At 35.0% G+C, this 27126-nt stretch overlaps 2 long non-coding RNA genes across 3 annotated transcripts in view; both read right to left on the bottom strand.

Annotated features, from left to right (window-relative positions):
* LOC136840348 (uncharacterized) overlaps positions 1–27126 on the bottom strand; it is a 103278-nt gene that overhangs the window by 18756 nt on the left and 57396 nt on the right. For both annotated transcript variants that reach the window (XR_010853598.1, XR_010853597.1), the window contains exon 3: positions 17211–17370. This is a non-coding gene — a long non-coding RNA (uncharacterized lncRNA). The remainder of the gene's footprint in view (positions 1–17210; positions 17371–27126) is intronic.
* The window catches only part of LOC136840350 (uncharacterized), a 12719-nt gene continuing 4487 nt past the window's right edge, over positions 18895–27126 (bottom strand). Inside the window, exon 2 of the long non-coding RNA XR_010853599.1 lies at positions 18895–20090. This is a non-coding gene — a long non-coding RNA (uncharacterized lncRNA). The remainder of the gene's footprint in view (positions 20091–27126) is intronic.

Raw genomic sequence — 27126 nt, 5'->3', positions numbered from 1 at the left:
CGATTGGCAACCAATTGGTTCTTAGCCATATAAATATATCTATATCCTTCGGGCCAGCCCTAGGAGAGCTGTTAATCAGCTCAGTGGTCTGGTAAAACTAAGGTATACTTAAGGGGCTGAGCTTGGACTTAAAGGGCATTGGGAATGTCACTATCATCTCAGCGACCTCGAAAACTATGAATTAGACACTGATATCTGTCGATTTCAGTTATTTTTACATTTCACCCCCTTCCCATATGGACAAACAAAGTTCCCTGACAGTATTACTTTCAGATAGTTTGTCAGTGGGTACCCTAAGAAGTTGTTAGTTGAAATATTCTCCACATTTCAGAGTTTTTTGGCACATACAACCACACTTGATATACCCATTTATATATATATTGATATATATATATACTGTATATATATAAATGGATAGATGTGTGTGTATGTGCTTAGAATAATTCTGAAATGCATGAAGCAATTTCAACCAAACTTGATTTGCATATGACTTACTTCTGGAAAAAGAATACTGTGGGGTAAGACATCACTGGCATATACTTGTATAAAATATATATGACCTATAAACAGCTATAAAAGTATATAGAGACCTGTGTGTGTGTGTGTGTGTGTGTGGTACAAAAAGTTCTTCAAATGGAGGGATGGGTAGAGCCAAGCAAAGTCCATTTGGCTGCCAAACCCGACTCTCCGGAAAAAGGCCAATGAAGAATTAGAAGAAAACCATTTCTGGTGATAGAAATTCATTTCTCGGATAATGTGGTTCGGAACCACAATAAGAAGTAGGTTCCGAAACGAGAACCAGTTGGTTCTTAGCCACGTAAAATAAATCTAACTTCCGGCCAGCCAGACTAGAGAGCTTTTAATCAGCTCAAGCGGAAAAGAAACTAAGATATGCTTAATATATATATATATATATATATATATATATATATATATATATAATATATGTGTGTGTGTGTGTGTGTGTGTGTATATATGTGGATATATGGTAAATATATGTATTTATATAAATTTATATATATACCTCATACTCCATTCATTCTGCTTACAGAATTGCATTAGTTGTCAAGGACGATAGACTTTAATGCCGATTTCCATAACGACCTTTTTCACGTACAGCATCTCTCCGCTCGCGCATGCGCAGCTGGTGGCACTGCTCTCCTCGCCAAAAACGAGCCGAAAAGGCGGCATTTAAAGGCCAGTCTCAGCTGTGACGTTGTCAGTCAGTTAACGAGATGCGAACGAATGAGGAGGATAAGGTTCTGTCAGTCTAAACAGTTTGGAACTTTCTCATTTCCGGGAGTTTTTTTTTAGACGGAATCAGGAAGTTTTTTGTTGTTCGTCGCTTAATCTTTGATGGGAATCTCAAGGCTGTACACTACAGGCATGAATAAGCTGATTACTGAAATTTACGAATTACCGCTGTTATTCTTTCCTCATGTGTTTGTTTACATGGAGAACAAGGATATGTTACGGATATATATATAATATATATATATATATATATATATATATTTATATATATATATATATATATATATATATATATATATATATATATATATATATATATATATATATAATATATATATATATATCATATTATATATATATATATATATATATATATATATATGACTGTAATATATATATATATATGTGTGTGTGAATGTATGTATGTATAAATTATGTATATATTATTTACAGACAAACAAATCCTTCGTGTTTACCATTCTTTCTTTGTCAGTGGGTACCTCGATTGTTAGTTAGAAATATTCAACATAGTTTTTTTTCTCTACAACCCTTTTGAAAACCCTTACTTAAAAATTGAATTATATTATGAAGTATGATAATAAACAAGGAACCACTCCTCTTATTTCATGATTTCACATATGACGCTGGTCGTTGACATTGATTTTTATAAATTCCTTCTTTCAATTTCATGACTAACATTCCGCAAAAAAACTGTTTCTGACCTTGTAAACAGCTAAAAAAGTAATAGAGACCTGAAATACCCTCATTTAGAACAAAAATCCAAATCGTGCGCGCAAGCAGAACCAAGCAAAGTCCATTTCGACCAAACACGACTTCGCAAGCAGTGAAGGAAGTGAAGAAAACCAACTGCTTTTCCTCCCACGCGTCACTGTAGCACAAAACCTAAATGAGAAAGAGAAGTTTGCCTTGATTTTCTTTAGAAGGAGAACCGCTATCAGTTCAGGAACTCTCAGGGGAAGAATAATGAAACGAGAAGAAGGGGAATTTGCCCCGAGGTCATTTGAATAGAACACGGACTGGCAGACTCGCGATTTCTCCCGGAAGTGGAAAAGAAACTGCTTTTACGACGCCGGAAGTTTCTTAGTCTTGGGATGCTGCGAGAATGGGATAACAGTGTCAAGGGAATTCCTACTTATTCTCTCGCATAATTTGGACGGAAATGTTACGGATGTCAAGGGAATTCCTACTTATTCTCTCGCATAATTTGGACAGAAACGTTACGGATGTCAAGGGAATTCCTACTTATTCTCTCGCATAATTTGGACAGAAATGTTACGGATGTCCTGGGAATTCCTACTTATTCTCTCGCATAATTTGGACAGAATTGTTACGGATGTCCTGGGAATTCCTACTTATTCTCTCGCATAATTTGGACAGAATTGTTACGGATGTCAGGGGAATTCCTACTTATTCTCTCGCATAATTTGGACAGAATTGTTATAGATGCCAGGGGAATTCCTACTTATTTTCTCGCATAATTTGGACAGCAATGTTACAGATGTCAAGGGAATTCCTGTTTATTCTCTCACATAATTTGGGCAGAAATGTTACAGATATCAAGGGAATTCCTGCTTATTCCATCGCATAATTTGGACAGTAATGTTACAGATATTAAGGGAATTCCTACTTATTCACTTGCAGTAATAATACAGTTATAAAGAGCATTCCTACTTATTCTCTTGCAGAAATATTACAGACATCAAGGAAATTCCTGCTTATTCTCATGCAGAAATACCTCATAGATCAAGGGATTCCTACTTTATTCTCTTGCAGTAATATTACAGATATCAAAGGAATTCCTGCATGCAAGTTTTCCCCGAGGAAGCTGTTTTATCTCAAATTATTTTTGATTGCTCGTGGTTTATCATCAACTGCTAGACTTTGTGCACCGACATATCTCTCTCTCTCTCTCTCTCTCTCTGATGGCCTTGTACCCATACAGATTCAGCGTGCCTCTCTTGACCCAAGCAGTTGTTAGAAGACTGCTATGGATCACAGATATGGAGGAGAGAGAGAGAGAGAGAGAGAGAGAGAGAGAGAGAGAGAGAGAGAGAGAGAGAGAGAGAGAGAGAGAAACTTACGGGAGTGTTCATTCCTCAGTCAAGATGTGCACCATCAAATGGGAGGGCCTCGACGAGGTAACCTTCGTCTCACAGGAGTGAAATCATGCGTAAGATATTCTCTCTCTCTCTCTCTCTCTCTCTCTCTCTCTCTCTCTCTCTCCTGTTTATTCAGTTGAACCTTTGAATCCCGGAAAGTTAAACCAGAATTTTAAAGACTGCACGTAATTTTGAAAATGCAAAATAAAAAGTATATATGCCGGAAAAATATCATAACAATTTTTACCTCTAAATTTTCGTTCCGTAATGTTCATACAATATTCAGCGTCTTATTTTTTCAACCTTTCACATTTAGGATGATTCTCAGATGTATGTATAATGCAAGAAACATCAAAGGCCTTTGATTTCACTTCTGAGCTTATTCGCATAAACGGCCTTCAATTTAAATTGGTATGAAAGTCAGTTTGTTTTATAAAATAATTTTTTTCTCCTTTGACTGAAAATGTTAGCTTCACATATCCCAGACCTTTTGCTCGTTATGCTCTGCTTTCAGACTTTCGTGTAATTGGAATTTTGAGGATAAACGTTTGATTTAAGTTATCTTCCTTAAATTATATGGTCTGACATCTCAATCGGTAGTTTAAAGATAACGATGGAGCTTACAAATAAAGCAGAAATATATATATATATATATATATATATATATATATATATATATATATATATATATATATATATATATATATATATATATATATATATATATATATATATATATATATATATATATATATATATATATGTAATATATATAATATATATGTGTGTATATGTATATGTATATATGTATATATATATATATATATATATATATATATATATATATATATATATATATATATATATATATATATATATATATATATATATATATATATATATATATATTTATATATATATATATATATATATATATATATATATAAAGTGAATGTTTGTATATTTGTTTGGCTTCTATAGACATCCAGACCACTTGACAGGACCAGACAGAATTTTGCACACGGCCTCTGTGTCACTTCAGAAAGGTTTTAAGTCAAAATCAAACTCCTACCCCGTGACAGACATACAAACACAGACAAAACAAATGACATTTTCGTTTTTACGTCACCTTCTCCTTCAGTTTTCTGGGTTTATTCTCATTTTTCACCTGACACTTCACTTTTTCTTCCAGCGCTGCCAGAAGTATGATTGACCTACTACAATAAATCCCCATAACATCAATTTTTTATCAGAATTTATGTGAATTTTGATCATAATTTATGATAATTAATATAATTGTTTATTACCTCCATAAAATCTACATTTAAAATGTAAATCGATCATTTCTTTCCATAGTAAGTGAAGCCGAGTCCTCGCATGCATAGTAGTGGCTAAACATGACACTTTCAGCCAGCAGAAACCACTACCAAACTCTCTCTCTCTCTCTCTCAAACAATAATAAGTAAATAAGCACCTTCCATTTTTGTTTACAGAGTTAAAATGGTCCTACACGCGATCCTACGTCATTTATTACTTAATCACCAACATCGTGTAGGAAGAACAAGCTTCCAAAACACGTCAGCTTATACCTTTTGCTGATGTAATCATACACAGTAAGGAATAGTATTCCCATCATTTAGGAAAGTAAAATTGTTGTTTATGGTTATATAATAGAATGATATACAGTATATTCATTTGTATCTTTTATCAACGCGTATTTATTCAAAACAATAAATACCGATTGCCTAACATTCCTCCAAGAAGGGAAAGATTTTGTTTGATTCATGATTACATTATTGTACGAATTGACCAAGCTTATGGATGCCATTGTGTAACTTTATACACAATTCTACGTTAAGGAATTTGATGTCATTGTAAAGATAATGAGTTGTAATCTATTATGTTATTATGTTAAAACCGTCCCTAAAACCATTATAAGAAAATACATATCACGAGTTGAAGTTAGCCGTATAGGGAAGTGTTTTGCCACTTTTTTCTTAATATGGTGAGAGGGTGGAAGGCTAAATTTTGCAGCAATTCACTTCCTAATAGGAAAGAAGTAAAAACGCTTAACATAGTATAGACTAAATATTTCTTAATAAAAAAAAAGACATATATTCTCATACAATATTAATGAATGAGTTTAAATTAGAACTGAGGGGTTGGTTCAGTTTGTTATAAATTGGACAGTGAAGTTTACTTTCAGTATAGTAACACATAATATCATAAAAAGACATCATTGGCCTAGGCCTATACCAAATTGTATGTATCACATGAAAATATTCTTTTAGATTTTTGTATGATTTGGACTTATAATGGCCTACAAATAGCGTTCAAGGACCTAACAATGAAATGAATGAGCCTATACATAATTTATTCATATTCTGATCAGAGCATCTGAGATACTTCCAAGATGAAATACAAGGGCAAACTGTCACGAAATTGGCGCTAACCTAGTCTACACATGCCATTACCTGTCAGTCGGTTGGAAGATATTTAGGTAATACCATCAGTTCATCTGTTCTGGTGAGTGGACTGTCTCCGGTCACAAACTGTTTTGTCTACACGTGAGTTTTAAAGGAAGTTTCGATGAACTGACTAAAGAAATGACAGGTAAACTTGATTGTGAATACACGGCCTTAGGTTGTTGAATTCTATAATAGTGAATGGGTGTGTCGGGAGAGAGTGAGAGGAGGAGAAGAGAGAGAGAGGAGGGGATGTTAGGGAGGAGAAAGTGAGAGAAAGAGAGAGAGAGAGAGAGACAGAGACAGATAGTTTATCGAATGTCATTCGGAGTTTTTCCGGGCAGTGCTGGGTTGGTCAGTTAGTTCTTTTAAATATTTACAGATCTGGGACGCAGTTATCTATTTTACCAGTTAAAAAAAATATATATATATGTGTGTGTGTACATGTACATATGTATATTTATATATACAAAAACACATATATATTAAATTTCTGACTCAGACCTAGGTTCGTTCACGGTGTTGGTCAGAAAAATATTTCTGTGAAACACATCTTCATGTGTTTATTATTTTAATAATTTGTATATTTTCATCACTAATCAAATGATCAAAAGATTTGAGTCTTAGAAAAGGAAAACAAACAGAGGCACGGAAACGCTATTTGTAGGCCGGGAGAGAATGCCATGTTTAACGTTATTTACTATTCAGTCACAAATGTAAGATTGTCTTGGATAAACTCTACGGTATTTTAACGTATGTTTTCGTGGCAAAGTTAATACTCTGCAATTTTAAAAGCATCATTACTCATAAAATCTATTAAAATTTAGTCCTTTTTGTATCAGTATATTTATTAATTCTTACATTATGATTATCATAAAAATGTTTTGTGATACGTAAATAAGGAACCCATGAATGTTTTAAAGTGTTATGCGTATATGGATCAGAAATAAAAAATATATTTTATTTACATGGCTTTGAAGATTTGGCTATAAAATGATTTTTACAAATACTGTACACATGGCCATGAAAATAACCCTTTATCCAATGATCATTTCGATGTGGACGGAAGGAAATTTTACATTGACACGAACATGACAATAGTTCACCACTCATCATCCCTCACTCTCAGACATCATTATCCTTTCTCACACCTCTTAAAATGGTCTGAATAGCAATAAATGTAATATCAAAACTTAGAAATGTATTTATTACGAAACAATCCCCAAGCATTCTCTACAGCATGCAAGCAATTCTCTCCACTTAATCAGGATCTCAAACGCAGCGTCCATCATCATAAACTGGCATCATAAACTCCCCGAGAGAGAGAGAGAGAGAGAGAGAGAGAGAGAGAGAGAGAGAGAGAGAGAGAGAGAGAGAGAGAGAGAGGGGAAATGATGGCTCCCAGAACACAGATATCTCAGATAGTCGTGGAGTTTCCCTCTTATCTCCTGCTCTTCATATTATCTCTGGGATAATCTGCCGTTACCAGAGTGCACTTAGTAGACTACTGCAGGGGATGAACGGGAACGGGAATGTAGTACAGGCCTGGATTTGATTATCCACTATTTAATGGAAATTCCTTTTTAGATTTTGGTTTAAATCTGCTTGAGTTGTATATGTGTGTATATATATAAATACACATGTATATATATATATATATATATATATATATATATATATATTTCTATTTATTTATATTATATATATATATATATATATATACATATGTGTATATATAAATGTATATATATTATATAATATATATATGTATATATATATATATATATATATTATATATTATATATATATATATATATACATATATATATATATATATATATATATATAATATATATATATATATATATATATATATATATATATATATATATATATATATATATATATATCTCCTCGTCTAATGATATCTGCAACTGATTTATCCCGTGGAAAGCGGAGTGTTGATAGAAAAAGTAAAACCAGTACTTGTACATAAAACATCCTTTATTCAGTTATGACGGCCGGTTTCGGAGTAAAAACTGCCTCCATTCAGAATTGCAGTTGATAAAAGAAATGCGCCATAAAAACGGGTTTAATATTGCTTTTATAGATACATATGTTGGCAGACAGCTAGAAAAGTTATTGTTCCCGAAAGTTTCTATTTCAAAAGCCAGTAAAGCGGCGCTGTATTTTACCATGTTTTTCCATGGGAATAAGGGTTTTTCTATTACAAATAGACTTATTGAAACTTGTAGGAGAATTTATCCCGAAGATAATATCAGGTAGTATTTAAACCTAAGTACACTATTTGTAGCTTGTTTAAGTACCAAGACATCGTTCTCCAGAACTAAAAATCTCATGTTGTTTATAAATACGAGTGTAATTTTTGTAACGCAGTTTACGTGGGAAAAACGAAGCTCCAAGCATTGTACGGTGGTTTCAACACCCAGGAAGATCTGTTAGGACAAACAAACAGGCTTTTAGCAAAACCACCATTCAGTGCCATACGGGATCACGCAGAAAATAGTGATCGCTGTTTATGCTTAAAATCATTTTCCATTCTCTCTTGTCGAGTGGCCCCCATGAAGCTGGCAATGTGGACACTTTAAAATTGAAACCTCCCCTCAGCAACAACGAGAGGACCACGGAGATGCGTTGTTTTTAATTGTTTGTATGTGTGTGTGTGTGTGTGTGTGTGTTTGCCTTCATGTTGCAGATATTTGTTTTTTTAGTATTGCTTTGTTTGGGTTTTTATGCTTGTACAATTCCAGTTTCTATATACCCTTTTGTATAACATTACTGTATTCCAATGATCGTTCGTGATTTGGTGATTTTTTCAATTTTTCTTTGTGCTTTTGTTGTCAGACCTGGTGATGGGGACTGTCACTCCGAAACCGGTGGTCATAACTGAATAGAGGATGTTCTGTGTACAAGTACTGGTTTTCCTCTTTCTATCGAGACTCCGCTTTCCACGGGATAAATCAGTTGCAGATATCGTTATATTATATACACACGATATATATATATGTATATATATATATATATATATATATATATATATATATATATATATATATATATATATATATATATACATATATATACTTTATATATATATATATATACACATTTATATATATGTATATTTATATATATACATATATATGCATATATATATATATATATATATATATATATATATATATATATATATATATATATATATATAAACATTTAAAGGGGGATTTCCAAAATCTAAAAAGGATTAAATAGTGAACAATCAAATCCAGGCCTGTACTACATTCCCATTCCCGTTCATCCCCTGCAGTAGTCTACTAAGTGCACTCTGGTAACGGCAGATCATCCCAACGGCTGAGATGCAGAGGAATCTCTCGCAGCATCCCAGAGATAATATGAAGAGCAGGAGATAAGAGGGAAACTCCACGACTATCTGAGATATCTGTGTTCTGGGAGCCATCATTTTCCCTCCTCTCTCTCTCTCTCTCTCTCTCTCTCTCTCTCTCTCTCTCTCTCTCTCTCTCTCTCTCTCTCTCGGGGAGTTTATGATTCCGGTTTATGATGATGGACGCTGCGTTTGAGATCCTTCGTAAGTGGAGAGAATTGCTTGCATGCTGTAGAGAATGCTTGGGGATTGTTTCGTAATGAATACATTTCTAAGTTTGGATATTACTTTTATTGCTATTTAGACCGTTTCAAGAGATGCAGAAAAAGATGACGATATCTGATTGACGGATAATGAGGGGTTAACCCTTGTCATGTTCGTGTCAAAACAAGATTTCAATCTGTCCCGAGGAAAATAGGATATTATTATTATCTTTGTTATTCAGAAAATAAATCCCTATTCATATGGAACGAGCCGACAGGGGCCATTGACTTGAAATTTGGTTCCAAAGAGTTTGGTGTTCATTTAAAAGAAGGTACAGAAGATGACAGGAAATACAGAAAGGAGAGATCACTTATTACGAAATACAAGAGATAAATTAATAAGTTAATGAATAAATAAATAAAATTATAAAAGAGTGGCTAAAATAGAAGGTGAATTGCTTCTTCGCTTGAACTTTTGGGGTTCTAATAGCGCAATGTCGTCAGGGTATAGCAATAATTGTGGGAAAGAATAATTTTTATTGCCATATACACAGCATTTGTAAAAGTCTTCATGTTGATATTTAATAGCCAAATCTTCTTCAAGTGAATATGTATATAAATTATATATATGTATGTATATATATATATGTATATATATATATATATATATATATATATATATATATATATATATATATATATATATATATATACATATATACATATTCATGCCTTGTTTATGTACTATTGCGTAAAAATGATCTACATCTATCAAATCTCAGGTAACTTCAGGCATCCCAGAGTTACCTTTCAACTTCGTCTACCCCAATTCTCTGAATAGCTTCTAATTAGGCTAGGCCTAACGGTCCCCTCTCAGAGATAAAAAACAAACACACACTCACATAGGGGAAAGGATCAGACGAATTAATAGACGCCTGAATAACAACAGCTCCATCCAGTCCTCTCCTCTCATTCAAGAGAATGAAGGTTCGAACTCCTGTTATTGACACCATTAGAGGCAGGAGAGTTATTTATGGCTTACGGGGAACCATCAGGTACGTTAGTCGAGCAATTAATTTTATTCAGATCTCTTTTCACATCGAGGCTTCGACCTATTATTCTTTCTTAAAAGTCACCGCTTTCAGAGACGGGAATAATGGAACTTTCCATAAAGACAAAGTGAGAGAGAGAGAGAGATCTGTTATTAAGTGATAAACTTTTTATATGAGGGAAACAGAAGGAGAGAGAGAACTGTTATTCGTTGAAACTTGTTTTCCACATAAGAGCAGTAGCGAGAGAGAGAGAGAGAGAGAGAAAGCTGTTATTAAACGATAAACATTTTTTTGAGGCATGAGGGCAACGATGAGCAAAAAATTCCCTTTTTTTTTTTTTGACAAATTTCTTTTTTCATTTTATATTTCAGCTCAGTTCGAATAGGATAGAAAACCCGTCTACCACTTGCGAGGGAGGAATAGCAGTTTAAAAGGTAAGGGGGATTAGGAGATAAATAATAGGAAGTACCTTAGAAAAGCAAAGGACTAGACAGACTCAACTGGCCCTTCGGCGGTCAAAGGACTTTGCTCTGACGTCCAAAAATATTCTTCAGCTCATTCTTTTCTTTCTTTAGCTCTTCAGCAGAAAACCCTTATGGACAGAGTCAACAGACTATAAACCCAAGAGGACTCCAAAGGGAAATCGGCCTGCGGAGAGAGAGAGAGAGAGAGAGAGAGAGAGAGAGAGAGAGAGAGAGAGAGAGAGAGAGAGAGAGAGAGAAATTATAGGAAAAGGTGATAAATAGATATGAAGGAATATAGCAGGAATGAATTTGTTCCTCGATTAAACATTTGGAGATCAGAAAATTCCACAACTGCTCTGGGTAAGCGATTCCATATTTTAGTTGTAGCCAAGATAAAACTCCACTCATGGAATTTATGAGGGATTCTGTACCCATTTAAATAACTGGAGTTGTTCTGCGACTTGTACTGTTGTAAATCAGAATTCATTTTGGATGACGTAGACACACACATATATATATTTTGTAGGTGATAAATAAGGTGAAGAAAAGGTAGCTAATTTTAAAGCTGGAAAATCAATTTCATGTTTCTGAAACTTGACATATCTTCGATCGAATTGCTCAAATGTGAAGTTTAAAGTAACTTGAAGGTAAAACGAATTCTAGATGATACACCAATTGAATCCATAACTGACTTGCCAAATTCATTTAGAATTTTGAGGATGAATTTAAGATTATGAATTTCCGAAGGTTAAAAAAAATTATATAAGTTCGTACTAGAGTCAAAGTTATACCATAATCTTCATTGATGTTACAGAGATCAGGAAGTTTTACAGTAACAATGCTGAACATGAATCAGATCATAATTATATTTATTACCCGAAATATTACGCAAATAGTAATACTTCTATTTCTTGAAATATTGTACATTAAAATATATGTTATATCCCACGAATTAATCGAAATATCACATTTTATTTCTTGAAATATTATACATATAATTTTGATGTTATGTCCCACTAATATTTTAACAGTTATTGGTTTTTGGACCTCGTGTTGGAGATGACACATACACATACAGAGAGAGAGAGAGAGAGAGAGAGAGAGAGAGAGAGAGAGAGAGAGAGAGAGAGAGAGAGAACACTCCCCCCCCCACCCGGCCATCACCAGGAACTTAAACATACATTTGCATCTCTTAGGAGTTGAGTAAATAGAAGTCAGTCGAAAATATGCGAATGTTCTCCCGGGCTGAGGAAACTCGAATTCTTTCCAGGGACAGTTGTCGGTCATTTTGCCTCTTCCGCTTTTTCCGCTCTTCCTTCTCCAGAAAGAACTCCGGGAATTTTAATGGAGCTTTTTGAAGACGGGATGATTAGATGTGAATAGTTTGGCTGAGGCGTTTACTCGGTCGTTTGTAGTAAGAGAGGCTGACATTTTCACACGTGTAAAAGAAACACTTTAGTGCTCTCTCTCTCTCTCTCTCTCTCTCTCTCTCTCTCTCTCTCTCTCTTAGTTTGCTCTCTCTTAGTTAGTTGACCTATCTTTCATGCCTGCTCTTCTCTCTGCTGTCTGCTCTCTCATTAGTTACATTGACCAGTTTGCTGTCTCTTCATTGACCCTCTTTCTCTCTCTCTCTCTCTCTCTCTCTCTCTCTCTCTCTCTCTCTCTCTCTTGTCTGCCTACGAGAAATAAGTTACGTTAACCCATTTTTCAAGTCTGCTCTGCTGTGTGTTTTTACTCTCTCTCTCTCTCTCTCTCTCTCTCTCTCTCTCTCTCTCTCTCTCTCTCTCTCTCTCTCTCTCTTTATTTTTTTTTTTTTTTGACTGACAACATTTCACCCTGTCTCTTACTGCTATTCCTCCTTCGCATTTATTCATGTGTTCAATTTTTGTCTCTCTCTCTCTCTCTCTCTCTCTCTCTCTCTCTCTCTCTCTCTCTCTCTCTCTCTCTCTCTCTCTGTTATGCTTTTCCATTACATCTACTTACATGAGATAATTTGGTAGAAATTGCCACCATTTCCCTTTTCCTCTCTTTTTCTATCACCATTCACTTTTGTTATCAGTTTCTCTCTTATTCTTTTGATATTTTGGGCTGTCTGTGGGAAGGGGGATGGGGGGAGTTTAATCTGACCCATCAGACAGAAGTGAAAAGCCTTTATGACCTTAGAAATGAACTCTGAAGACACACGCTAGGTTAAAATTACCGAGGATTTCCCGAAGGCAGGTCTTTCAGAGACCAGCTCATAACTGCCCTAACGTTCCTGGGGAAAAATATTCAATTTTATTATTTTTTTATATTTTAATTTTTATATCTTTATTACTATATTTTTTTATTTATTTTATGCATTTAATTTATTTATCTTCATTTATTTATTTGAATGCTAAGATTTTGTAACATACGAGTATACTCAAGATAATCTGATTAGAAACTTGACCAATTTCGTGGATTAGATTCCCCTTTAATAAATATCAGCTTAAAAGGCGGTAAATTACCAGAGTTCATTGAAGCACAATCTGGAAATTGATAATATGAAGAGATTTTAAGTTTTTTACATTTTAGTTTTCTGGAAAGAAAACTATTGTGCCGGCTTTGTCTGTCCGTCCGTCCGCACTTTTTCTGTCCGCTCTCAGATCTTAAAAACTACAGAGGCTAGAGGGCTGCGAATTGGTATGTTGATCATCCACCCTCCAATCATCAAACATACCAAATTCCAGCCTTCTAGCCTCAGTAGTTTTTATTTTATTTAAGGTTAAAGTTAGCCATAATCGTGCTTCTAGTAACGATATAGGCTAGGCCACCACCGGGCCGTGGTTAAAGTTTCATGGGCCGCGACTCATACAGCATTATACTGAGACCACCGAAAGATAGATCTATTTTTGGCGGCCTTGATTATATACTGTAGCGGCTGCACAGAAAACTCGATTGAACCGAAGAAACGTTGGCGCATTTTTTACTTGTTTCATTTGTCTCAATTATTCAGTAGCATGATACACGTACAAATTTTAATACTTGAAGAATTATTTCAACGCTAATAGAAACCTACTTATATATAAAGTTACATATGGAAAACTAGCTGTTCTAAGCGTTACATTCTCGCAAAATTCACCCTTTTATCCTCCCCTGTTGTGTTTAAAATCCCGAATTATGAAAGACTTACAACAGACAATCACATTATTGACGGAATAATCACAAAGCAACGGAGTTTTGCCACAGCGACGACGCAGCGCTGCTTCAAAGCAAAACAAACGTCTGTCATTTCCACGAGGAATTCGAGCTCAAAAATGTCTCTTCTGGGCAGCGACGCAGCCAGTACCCATTCGATTAAAGGGTGTACACTTTCCCGGCCGCATTTATTCGCTGTTGTCCGATTCTCAATTAACAAACTCGGGACAAACTCTGGTCTGCCGTAATTATGAACGCTCGCCGTTCTGAGGCGACTTTGCAAATTCCTCCGCAACGTATTTCAGCGTGGAAATCGATGTTGCTTTGGAGTGGGAGTGAAAACGAATGCTTGCGTATAGATACACTTACTCACGCAATGTATATAGCTGTGTATGCATACAGTACATACAAAGTACTGTCTTTTTAGTCAGGTGATGCTTTTAAATAATATATATGGTCTTGTTTATAGTTAGCTACATCTAACTAATTATTATTATTATTATTCAGAAGTCGAACCCTGTTCATACGGAAAAGCCCCGCGGGGGGGGCCATTTACTTGAAATTCTAGCTTCCAAAGAATATTATGGTGTTTATTTGAAAGAAATAACAGAAGGTAATGGGAAATACAGATAGAAGAGATCAGTTATTAGAAAAAAACATAAATTAAATTTCATAAATGAATAGTTAGATATATAAATAAATTATTAGAATACAAGATGAATTGTTCCTACAGAAAGTGCAAACCTATTGCAAAAGGGATTTAACAAATTATTCATTGATTTTTATAAGACAGACAGGAAGAATATTTTCCTAAGACAAAACGCTATCATATCCTTACTGTTATACAATCCTGTAGGATAAAAAAATTCCTTCCCAACGGAGAAATTGTTTCGTAAGTCCTCCCGCATCCTGACCTACCTATGGCGTAGTATCCCTGAACCGGAAATCCTCTAGGAAAAGCAATTAGAAGCCGGGGGACCTGAAATCAGGTCCGGAGACCAATTTCGAAAGTCAGGTCCGGAGACCAATTTCGTGTGGCAACGAACCCGTCGTAACTTCATTACAGAATTTTCAACAGCACAGATTCAGACTTTTTTTTCTAACTTTTTTTTTTAGCTCTTTCTCTGAAAGTAAACTTTTGTATGATGCTCCTGATATATATATATATATATATATATATATATATATATATATATATATATATATATATATATATATATATAATATATAATGTATATACATACATATGTATGTATATATTATATATATACATACATATATATATAATATATATATGTATGTATATGTATGTATAAAACCTTGGTTAGTAAATAGAAAACTGGAGATCCAGGGGAAGAACGATGTCCGTGAAATATCTATTCAATCACTCATTTCTTGAAAGCAAAACGTTCTGCAAAATATCACACGAAGATTACCAGAACGAATTTCAAACCTCCATTTAAATTAACACTAAAAAAAAATGTTGATTCTTCTGAGTAAATGAACCACAATCGAACTCTTTATCCCATTTTTTTTATAAATGCCACACAAACACCCTTCATGTGTTAGGACAATAGGTAGATCTATATATGAACTAATAGTTTTTTGGGCATTAATGAGCAGCTGAGAAAAAAAACATGTTGTGCTGTCACCTGTTGTCATACACAACAATGGTCAATGCAAAATGCCCCTTCTCCACCCACTTTAGGACCTGGAGGAACCAGGCAGATGGATGCTGATGACTCAGAAGACAGACTTACGGAACACTTCCCAAACCTCTAAACTTCCCATTCCTGACTCACGGAGAGGGTAAGATCCTGTTGCCAGGGAATGTCAGTCTTATTATATTATCTATCTTATCCATCTATCTTATCTGTATATTTTATCTATCGAAGCCACTCAGTTTCAATGGCAGGTTTATAAGAAAACCGCTGTCTACTGCTTGAATGGTGAGAGCGTTAATTTTATTAGCTTATCTGGCCTTATGCCAGCACAGGGCCTGTGATTTACAAAATGACTATTAAATACGAGGCCGTTACTTAAGCATATTATGTAATGACAGCTTAGATCGCTGTTTACCCCATGACAAGTATGGATTAAATGAAATGGCTATGACATATTTAACTATTGATATATTACATACATACATACATACATACAAACATACATACATACATACATACATACATACATACACACATACATACATACATACATACATACATACATACATACCAAAATACACAATTTTCCTCAAAGAAGAATTGTGCCACTGCATTTACAAGCACAAGTCTGGTAAAAAAAAAAATTACCCCATCTTCAATCTTTAAACTGAAGTCTTAAGCCGAAAGATACTAAAAACCAAAACCAGGCAACATAAATGGCGCAGGAATATTTAATAATTTGCTGCAGTTTTTATGAAAGGAAGGAGGGTGAAACAAGTTGGAAAAAAAATAAGTGGCCGAGAATCACTCTTTTCATGGTCCCGTATAAAAAGCCACATCAAAGGGAATCATTCCCCTTGACTGACCTGAGCCTTTGAAACCCACCTGTCAGTCAATCACCTGCTTTGAAGTCTCCATTGAGCAAAGGAAATAGCTTGACCTCACAGAAACACACATTAGACTTTTTCATTATTAATTTCTTTTTCATTTTTTGTCTAGTCGTAATCAAAGGGATCCTAATGTTTTTGCCCTGTCGATAGCGTCTTTTGTCAGGTCACAAGTACTGGAATTTTTGTATATAATTTTTTCTGAGCTTTAATCGAAGGTTGCTTAAGGAAGGTTTTTTGGGGGAATGTTATTTATATGAACATTATTTCCCATCACTTCAGACTGTGGGCTGGCTCTCTCTGCTCTTCTGTGGCCTAAATCTGTAACGTTATTTGTTTTCAGAAGCAAATATCTATCCCTCCCTTCTTTTCAGAAGTAATTTCCTAAAACATTCCTTCTTTACAGAAGCAAATATCTGTAACCTCCCTCTTTTCCACGAGGGCTGGAGAAAGGTGAGGAAATGAAGTAGAGTACATCAAAGAAAACAGTACTTCATACAGTACATCATACGAAAAGAACTGGGCAGACCCATTTATACCCTTCCATTGCCTAGAAAAAGGCTCTTCCTCAAGATAGTCACTCCAGTTGGTCAGTCCGTCTGCCTCCCCACGAAGATTAGCTCCAGATATCTTTCGCGCAGGAACACTAAAGCTTTACAGTAGCTATCCATTTGTCTGTTTAGCACAACAGCTCTCAGTCTGCATGGAGAGAGAGAGAGAGAGAGAGAGAGAGCCTAGAGAGAGAGAGAGAGAGAGAGAGAGAGAGAGAGAGAGAGAGAGAGAGAGAGAGTAATTAATTTCTGTGTGTTGTGCAGTGGTATGCAAGGAGACAGAATGACTGAGATTACATAAAAGAAGAGAGAGAGAGAGAGAGAGAGAGAGAGAGAGAGAGAGAGAGAGAGAGAGAGAGAGAGAGAGAGAGAGAGAGAGAAAGTAATTCGAGTAGGTTAAAAAAATTATTTCTGTCCTGTCAACCTGAAACAGAAAGAGAGAGAGAGAGTCTAGTCGGCTTTAAAAAACAAACCTGACTTCCAGTATGATAATTGCCAAAAGAACATAACTGGACAAAATCACAAGCTGAAACCTAGTTGTACTAATAACGCCCAAAATAGTTTTCTCTTTTGAAAAAATACAAAATAAACCTGGATGGCATAGAATAGAGGTGACAAACGCGAAGGATATGAACACCGATAAATAGACGTAATTAGGAGACCAGGACCTCAAATTATGTCTGTACCTAGCCTCAAATTATGTCCGTACCTAGCCTAAAATTATCTCCGTACCTAGCCTAAAATTATCTCCGTACCTAGCCTAAAATTAAATCTGTACCTAGCCTAAAATTGTGTGTGTACCTAGCCTAAATTGATACCTCTCTATCTCAGTGGACGTGATTAGAGAAATATTAACAAGAACCATTCGTGTACTCAAGTCACATTGCAACTACGTTTATAACTACTATCCATTTCAGGGACCGTTTTTCTCAAGTATCTTTCAAACTAATTATTTGATCGAAATGGTACTTTGACACAGTGTACAGGACACCTCGCGCTAATTTTTGGTAATATAGTGCATTGTCAAATGGTGTTAGTTAAGGCGTTTACTCTTGACTTTTAAAGGCAAAGTCGCATGAGTCAGCAGGACTAATCTATGTAATCGAACGTCTGCTGTCAGCCATAAACAGGAAAGGGGGCGGAGATGGGGAGGCCAGGAAAGTGGGTTGAGGGAGGGATGAGGAGGGGAAGGGAGAGGAAGGGACGGGATGAGGATAAAGAACATTCGAACGCATAGTTTGGCGATGCTTGGCAACACCATGTAAGTCAAGAGTAAACGCCTTAACTAAAACCATTTGATAATGCACTATATAACCAAAACTTAGCGGGAGGTGTCTTGTACACTGTGTCACAGCACCATTTCGATCAAATAATTAGTTTGAAAGATATTTGAGAAAAACGATGACTCAGTCCCTGAAATGGATAGTAAATTGCATCTTTCTACATTAAGTACTCTTGGTGTTAGGTCTAAGACTAATAGGCCAATTAGTGCTAAGTTAGGAATTATATCTTCTGGAATACCATACAGGTGACATATCATTGTGCTTTGATAAGATTTGGTTTCAGTTTGATGAATTATGAGTAATTTTTTATATGCCGTACAGACAATGATATAATGAACCTATTTGTTTATATATATAATAATATTATGCAGGATGTCCATAAAGTCTCTTTACAATTTAAAAAATATATTACAAAAGCAAATGAACTGACATATATGTGGAAATTATTACAAAATGAGGAGCAGGTATTGACTTTTTTTGCCTCTTTTAATACAACTCTTCAAGGGCACCATTTGTTGCCCGGCGCACATCAAGATGGTACTCGATTTCTTGCCATGTTCGCTGTAGCATAGCCTCATCAGTGGTGGCAATGGCATCAGTGATCCTTTGCTTGAGATCAGTGATGTCCCATATCTTTGTTCGATGCATGATATCTTTAACATAACCCCATACAAAGAAGTCCAGGGTAGTGATATCTGGTGAACGAGGTGGCCAGGGAATTGGGCCATCCCTTCTAGTCCACTGGTCTGGAAATGTTTGATTTAGGAACCCACGAACATGCAGTCCCCAATGTGGTGGTGCACCATCTTGCTGGAAAATGATGGTTGGTTGAAGATCATCTAGTTGTGGTGCCACATATTCAGTCAAAAGGTCAAGGTAAACATTTGCTGTAACTGATGTCTCGTTGAAGAAAATTGGACCAATGATTCGACTGAACATGATCCCACAGCACACATTCACCTTTGGACTATCTCGGTGAAGTTCCCTAGTCACACGGGATGTTCTGATCCCCAGATTCTCACATTATGTGTGTTCAGTTTCCGTGAAACATGAAAGGCTGCTTCATCACTAAACAAACTCGGTGGAGGAACGTTTCATCCTCAGAAATTCGTTCCAGCATGTTAACTGCAATCTCTTTACATCTTGGTTTATAATCCGGCTCGAGTGCCTGTATGAGTTGCACTTTGTAAGCACACAACCGCAGGTTCTTGTGTAGGATTTTGTGTACTGTTGAGCGTGGTTAGCTGTAAGTGTCTGGCAGCAGTACAGATGGACTCTGTAGGAGAACAATCAAAGGCTTGTCTTACATGACCGATGTTTTCCTCAGATGTTCTTGGTCGTCCACTCCTCCCTTTACCAAAACTGTCCCTGTCTCCATAAATTTCTTGTGCCATGCATGAATAATTCAATTATTGACTGACGTGACGATGGATCTCCTCCATACATAGTTCTGTAGTTTCACTGAGTCTGCGTATCTAATTTTGTTTCAATAAACCATGATGCACAATATGCCTTTTCTTGAGGAGTAGCCATTTTTTAGGGGTTCATTTAACAGTACCTCTTTCATCATTCATCAACAGGGTACCTGAAATACACAAATGCAATGTAATTAAAAACTTTGATAGCTGGTGAGTGCATAGGACAAAAATGATTAAGATATCTCATCAGTGGCTTTTGTAATATATTTTAAAAATTGTAAAGAGACTCTATGGACACCCTGTAGTGTGTATATATATATATATATATATATATATATATATATATATATATATATATATATATATATATATATATATATATATATACATATATATATATATATATATATATATATATATATATATATATATATATATATATATATATTTGTTTGTCCACTATAGAAATCTGAACCGCTTGACAGACCCAGACAAAATTTTGCACATGGCTTCTATGTCACTCTAGAAAGGTTTTTAACTCAGAATCAAACCCTTGCCCTGTGACAAACACACAAACACAGACAAAACAAATGAAATTTTCGTTTTTACGTCACCTTTGCCTTCAGTGTTACTGGGTTAATTCTCATTTTTCTCCTGAGCTCCACCTTTCATTTCATGCGCTATCAGACGTATGGTTAACCTACAACAATAAATCCTAATCCCTTATAACATAAATTTTTTATCAGAATTTACGTGAATTTTTATCATAATTTATGATAATTATTAATATATAAGTGAAACATATATCTCACTACTTGGTTGTATTGCTAAATAAAATATTTTTGGATTCTTTACAAAACATATTTCATGGCTATAAAGCAATGAACTGAAACCAGCAGGTCCAAAGATTTTCTCCCTAAAAACACACACATGAAAGTTGTCTTCCTCATTCACGCATGCTTAGTAGCTGCTAGGTCAACACGACGTGTAAGATGTATGATGACAGTATATCCTTTTCCTTTATTAGTTCAAATGGGAATTTTCTCATTAATTTGATCATTTCTTCTTCGTTTTTACCTTCGGAATTCGTTATAACAATGGCATATATCATTATAAATTTGGTTTAAATGTGGTTTATGGTGTTTTTGGCAACAACACTTCACTTCACTGTTGTTGCACGAGAGACAGACTTTTTCCCCTCCCACACACACACCCACACACACACACACACACACACACACCACACCTGAGTGAGAATTGTAGAAATACAATATTTTTTATTTATTGTCTTTGTTCAGTGGAGAGACTTTTCATTCTCTTCTGATAGAGGAACATAACTTCCCCTCCCCCTTCCCTCCCCCTCTATCTTCCTCTCACCCTCCCCTCCCTCCCCTCCCTCTTCCCCTTCCCTCTTCCCTTCCCCTACCTTTCCCTCCCCTACCCTCCCTCCCCTCCCCTCCCTCTCTCCTCTCCTCTCCCCCCTCCCCTCCCTCTCCCTCTCCTCCCCCCCTATCCATGCCCTCCTCCCCCCCCCTCCTCCCATCCCTCTCCCTTCCCTCCCCTACCCTTTTTGCAAAACAGAAAATAGATAGTGATTGCAAACGACGAGAAATCGGATGAAGCTAAGGTAATATCCGGTGTGCCACAAGGTACGGTGTTAGCTGCATTGCTGTTTGTGATTATGATTGCAGACATAGACAATAATGTTAAGGATTCGGTAGTGAGAAGTTTCACCGATGACACAAGAATAAGTAGAGAAATTACTTGTGATGAAGATAGGAACTCGCTACAAAGAGACCTAAACAAAATATATAAATGGGCAGAAGTAAATAGGATGGTATTTAACTCTGATAAATTTGAATCAGTAAACTATGGTGATAAAGAAGGAATGCCATATGCATATAAAGGACCTAGTAACGAGACAGTCATAAATAAGGAAGCATTTAAAGACCTTGGTGTGATGTTGAATAGGAATATGTTATGCAATGATCAAATAGCAATACTATTGGCAAAATGCAAAGCAAAAATGGGAATGTTGTTCCAGCACTTCAAAACAAGAAAAGCTGAACACATGATTATGCTTTATAAAATGTATGTACGTAGTCCACTTGAATATTGCAATATAATATGGTACGCACACTACCAAAAGGATATTGCACAAATAGGGAGTGTACAAAGGTCCTTTACAGCTAGAATAGAAGAAATTAAGGACCTTGACTACTTGGAAAGACTACAGTTCTTAATTTATATAGTCTCGAAAGGAGAAGGATACATGATAATCCAGGCATGGAAACAGATAGAAGGAATTACCGAAAACATCATGGAGCTAAAAATATCAGAAAGAGCAAGCAGAGGTAGATTAATAGTGCCCAAAACTATACCAGGAAAACTAAGGAAAGCACACAGGACATTAATCCACCACACACCAGCATCGATAATGCAGCGTCTATTCAGTGCGCTACCAGCTCATCTGAGGAACATATCAGGAGTGAGCGTAGATGTGTTTAAGAATAAGCTCGACAAATGTCTAAGATGCTTCCCAGACCATCCAAGATTGGAAGATGCAAAATATACCGGAAGATGCATTAGCAATTCTCTGGTAGACATCAGAGGTGCCTCACACTGAGGGACCTGGGGCAACCCGATCGAACTGTAAGGTCTGTAAGGTAAGGTCCCTCCCCATCCCATTCTCCTTCTCTTCCTCCCTTTCCCCTCTCCTTCACCCTCCCCCTCTCGCTTCTCCCTCCCCGCCCCTTTCCACTTCCCTACCCCTCTCCCTCCACTCTTCCCTCCCCCTACCCATAGATTGTCATTCAGAGTTTTCTCGGGCAGTGCCGTGTTGGTTAGCTAGTATATATAATATATATATATATATATATATATATATATGTATGTATATACATATTATATATAATTAACTTTATCACTTACACAATTGTTCTGTGCATCAATGCAATTACTAACAGGACCTAAGTAAAACCAGATGGTATCTGGCAGAGTTATTTCCTGATTATATATATATATATATATATATATATATATATATATATATATATATATATATATATATATATATGTATTATATTATATATATATATATATATATATATATATATATATATATATATATATATATATAAACAGAAATCGCTTATTATGTCACTGTCCGCACGATGTGTAGTAAATTACCCATAACCCGCCAACCGCAACCTTTGTTATTAAAGCAGAGCGGTATGTCACCAGAACCGGTTTACTGGAAACATACAGCACTGGTACGTAGCACTAATTGGCCAATAACTCTTAACCCCAGCACCAAGCCTACATAATCCAGTAGACGCAATTGAGTCAGAAACCTAATTGCAATATAACCTGAGTACACGAGGGGTCTTTGCTGACATTCCGCTAATACAATAACAGCTTTACTTGACGTAAATAACGACTGTTTTCTTACTTTTTATAATAAAAGTTTTAAAAAGTCTGTCTATCGATGGTCATATTTTTAGCGCTTGTGGCTTCTGTTTTATTCAAGGCGAGATAATATTTTCCGTGGTATTGGTACAGCTAGATTTCAGCTTGATATATATATATATATATATATATATATATATATATATATATATATATATATATATATATATATATATATATAATGTATATATATATTAATATATAGATATAAAAATTTATATATAAACATATATAGTATATATATATATATATATATATATATATATATATATATATATATATATATGTACACACACATAAGAAGGCATAAATCAGTGAATATTATAAGGTAGTACAAGCTATATGGTAGAAGGATAGTGTAAGTGAGAAATTAGGCAAATTAGGTAAATATTTTTACTAAAATAAGCTGGAGATAACATAACAATGATGAATTCAATAATAGGATCAAAAAGTTATAAGCACAAAACATGTAATCTATACAGGCTGCATGTTCCCCTGGACTTTGGACCAGGTCGCAGTTTAAAATAGATTTTTTGTTTTCACAGCCATCGTGATTTTATAAGGTTTTATAGATATTATAGATAGTACAGTGTGGAAAAAGTACAAGTAGAGACACACTACACACTATATATTACATATATATATGAGATATATATATATATATATATATATATATATATATATATATATGTGTGTGTGTGTGTGTGTGTATATATATATTTATATGTATATATATATATATATGTATATATGTATAAATTCATATATATATATGCACATACATATACATATATACATGTACATATACATACATATGTATATGCACATACATATATATATATATGTACATACACACACATATATATATATATATATATATATATATATATATATATATATATATATTATGTATATATATATATATATATATATTATGTATATATATATATATATATGTATATGTATATACTGTATATAATGAACATATATATGTATATGTAAACAAGAGTCATCCACGACTAAACAATTAGACAAAACGCGAAAGAGATGAATGTGGAAAGTGCATTCGTAAAAACCTAATTTTTCACAATAAACGTCTGTATTACCCTTCCTACTCTGAGCATAAATACAGGAAGTAATAAAATCAAAATAAACAAGTAAAAAATGCGTCGAAGTTTCTTCGGCGCAACCGAGGTTATTATAGTACAGCCGCTACAATGTATAATCAAAGCCACCGAATATAGATCTATCTTTCGGTGGTCTCGGTATAATGCTGTATGAGCCGCGGCCCAGGAAACTAAGAACGGCCCGGTGGTGGCCTGTCCTATGTCGTTGCTAGAAGCACGATTATGGTTAACTCTAACCTTAAATAAATCAAAAACTACTGAGGCTAGAGGACTGCGCTTTGGTATGTTTGATGATTGGAGGGTGGATGATCAACATACCAATTTGCAGCCCTCTAGCCTCAGTAGTTTTTAAGATCTGAGGGCGGACAGAAAAAGTGAGGACAGAAAAAGTGCGGACGGACAGACAAAGCCTGCACAACAGTTTTCTTTTACAGAAAACTAAAAACGAAGAACGAAGAACTAAAATAACGAAAGAAAAGTCAACGCTTTAAAAGCAAACTTTCATTTTTGTTATTTTGGGAAACGTCTGTGCGATCAGCCACCTGGGACCTCAAATTTGCGGAGGCAGGCAGGAATTTGATGAGATTTTGATTTTCTCCTCCATCCAGTGCCTGTTTAAAATCATCACCTTTCGCGTTCTCGTTTTTTTTTTGTTTTTGCTATATATATTTTTTACGTATATTTCTAAGCCTCTGTGCATGAATACTAACTCTTCACTTTGTGAAAAAACACTTTTTTTAGGTTCATATTTATTTTACCTTTATGCCCGAGTTCTAACTTATCACTTTCTTAGAAAAGGTTTCTTTTTAAGTATATCACCATTGACTTGAAATCTAAGTGCCATTATCATAAAGTTTTCATTATACTTTTTATTTTCAAACTATTTTAATTGATGTTCTTTCTTTATTTTCTATTGATTATGAACAGTTTCTGTCGTAAACTTTCCTTTACAATATATTTGTTTCCTTTAAACATTAATTATTTAGATTGCATCTTCAATGTAAAATAACTCGTCTCCTCTGAACTTCTTCAGTAATGATAAGATAAAATATTCAAAAGGAATGATTAGATTAATAGAGAAGACATCCGTGTGCCTACATATTCATTACAGAGGGGAAGGCGTCGCCATACATTAGCCATACTTAGTTGTCTGTCCGAGAGCCTCTCTGCAATTCTGACAGAGAGAGAGAGAGAGAGAGAGAGAGAGAGAGAGAGAGGTGGGGAGAGTGGAGACTGAGACATTTAAAGGATTATACTGTATGTATATATATATATATATATATATATATATATATATATATATATATATATATATATATATATATATATATATATATATATATATATATATATGTGTGTATGTATATATAAAATCACGACAAATTCTATTTCTTTAGGCTCACCGAGCTCTCATTAACAACACCCGTAATGTAAAAAAAAATTAAATCAGACCGGAGTATCCTTTCCTATAATAATTCAACGAGGTAAAATTATAAAATAATGTACGTTACTGAATATTTAGTAATCTTCAGTAAAGAATATTTGCAGCAAATGTTATAGCTCGACAGATAAAGATGTAAAATTATCTTCAGTATAACAAAAGAGTGCAGGCGATGAATATTCGTCTTGGTGACAATGTTTACAAGAGGGAATAACGGTAACTCCAGACGACGTTTCTTCGTTCGATTTTCCGCGTGCCTTTGGCGCATTCGACAGCGCACATAGCGCATTCGACAACACACGCGTTTTTTCTTCTCGGAAATCAACGCGGACTGCGACGACGCAAGGCTTCCCACCGGTCATGGGAGTTACGCGCGTTTTTTTGTGTGTGTGTTTTTTTTTTTTACCGTGAAAGCCAGTATGTAGTAAAATCTAATTACCGTGTGACTTGACAGCGTAGAATTAACTCTTAATTTTATTGATGATGACCAGAAACACGGGATGCTTCGGAAAATTGATTTAAAAGGCTATTCTTACAAGTTACGGAGAGGAGATGCCATTCAAAAACTTTGTGAAATATGTGCAACAGATGTCACATAGCAAATCTTGCAAAATGGTTTTTGTTGTTTAATATATTCCTTCATCCATAATCTTTTTTTGCTGTTAAAATATGCAATAGATGTCACATTGTAAATCTTGCAAAATGGTGTTTTTGTTCTGTTAAAAACATTCCTTCTTCCATAACCTTTTTTTGCTGTTAAAAATTTGCATCAGATGTCACATTGCAAATCTTGCAGAATGGTGTTTTTGTTCTGTTTAAAACATTCCTTCATCCATAATCTTTTTTTTGATGATAAAAATATGCAACAAATGTCACATTGTAAACCTTGCAAAATGGTGTTTTGTTCTGTTTAAAATATTCCTTCATCCATAACCCTTTTTTGCTGTTTCTTTCGTCTCTGCTTAAAAACACTATCAATAATTAAGTAAGCGGCGCAAACTCCTGCATAAACAAGTGGTTCCGCCGACACCACTGCAACTGAAAATAGCAACGTGTTGACAGCAAGAGGCTGCATGTGTTTGCGTTCCTCATGCGTCTTTCAACTTCCGCATTCGATTTGAATCCAGAAGGCATGCGCTTGGCGCTTGGAAAAAAGGATCGTCTGGC

Source organism: Macrobrachium rosenbergii, chromosome 7 (assembly GCF_040412425.1).
Source record: "Macrobrachium rosenbergii isolate ZJJX-2024 chromosome 7, ASM4041242v1, whole genome shotgun sequence".
Taxonomy (NCBI): Eukaryota; Metazoa; Arthropoda; class Malacostraca; order Decapoda; family Palaemonidae; genus Macrobrachium; species Macrobrachium rosenbergii.
Note: the sequence above shows the minus strand (reverse complement) of the source record. Positions and strands in the feature narration are given on the sequence as shown.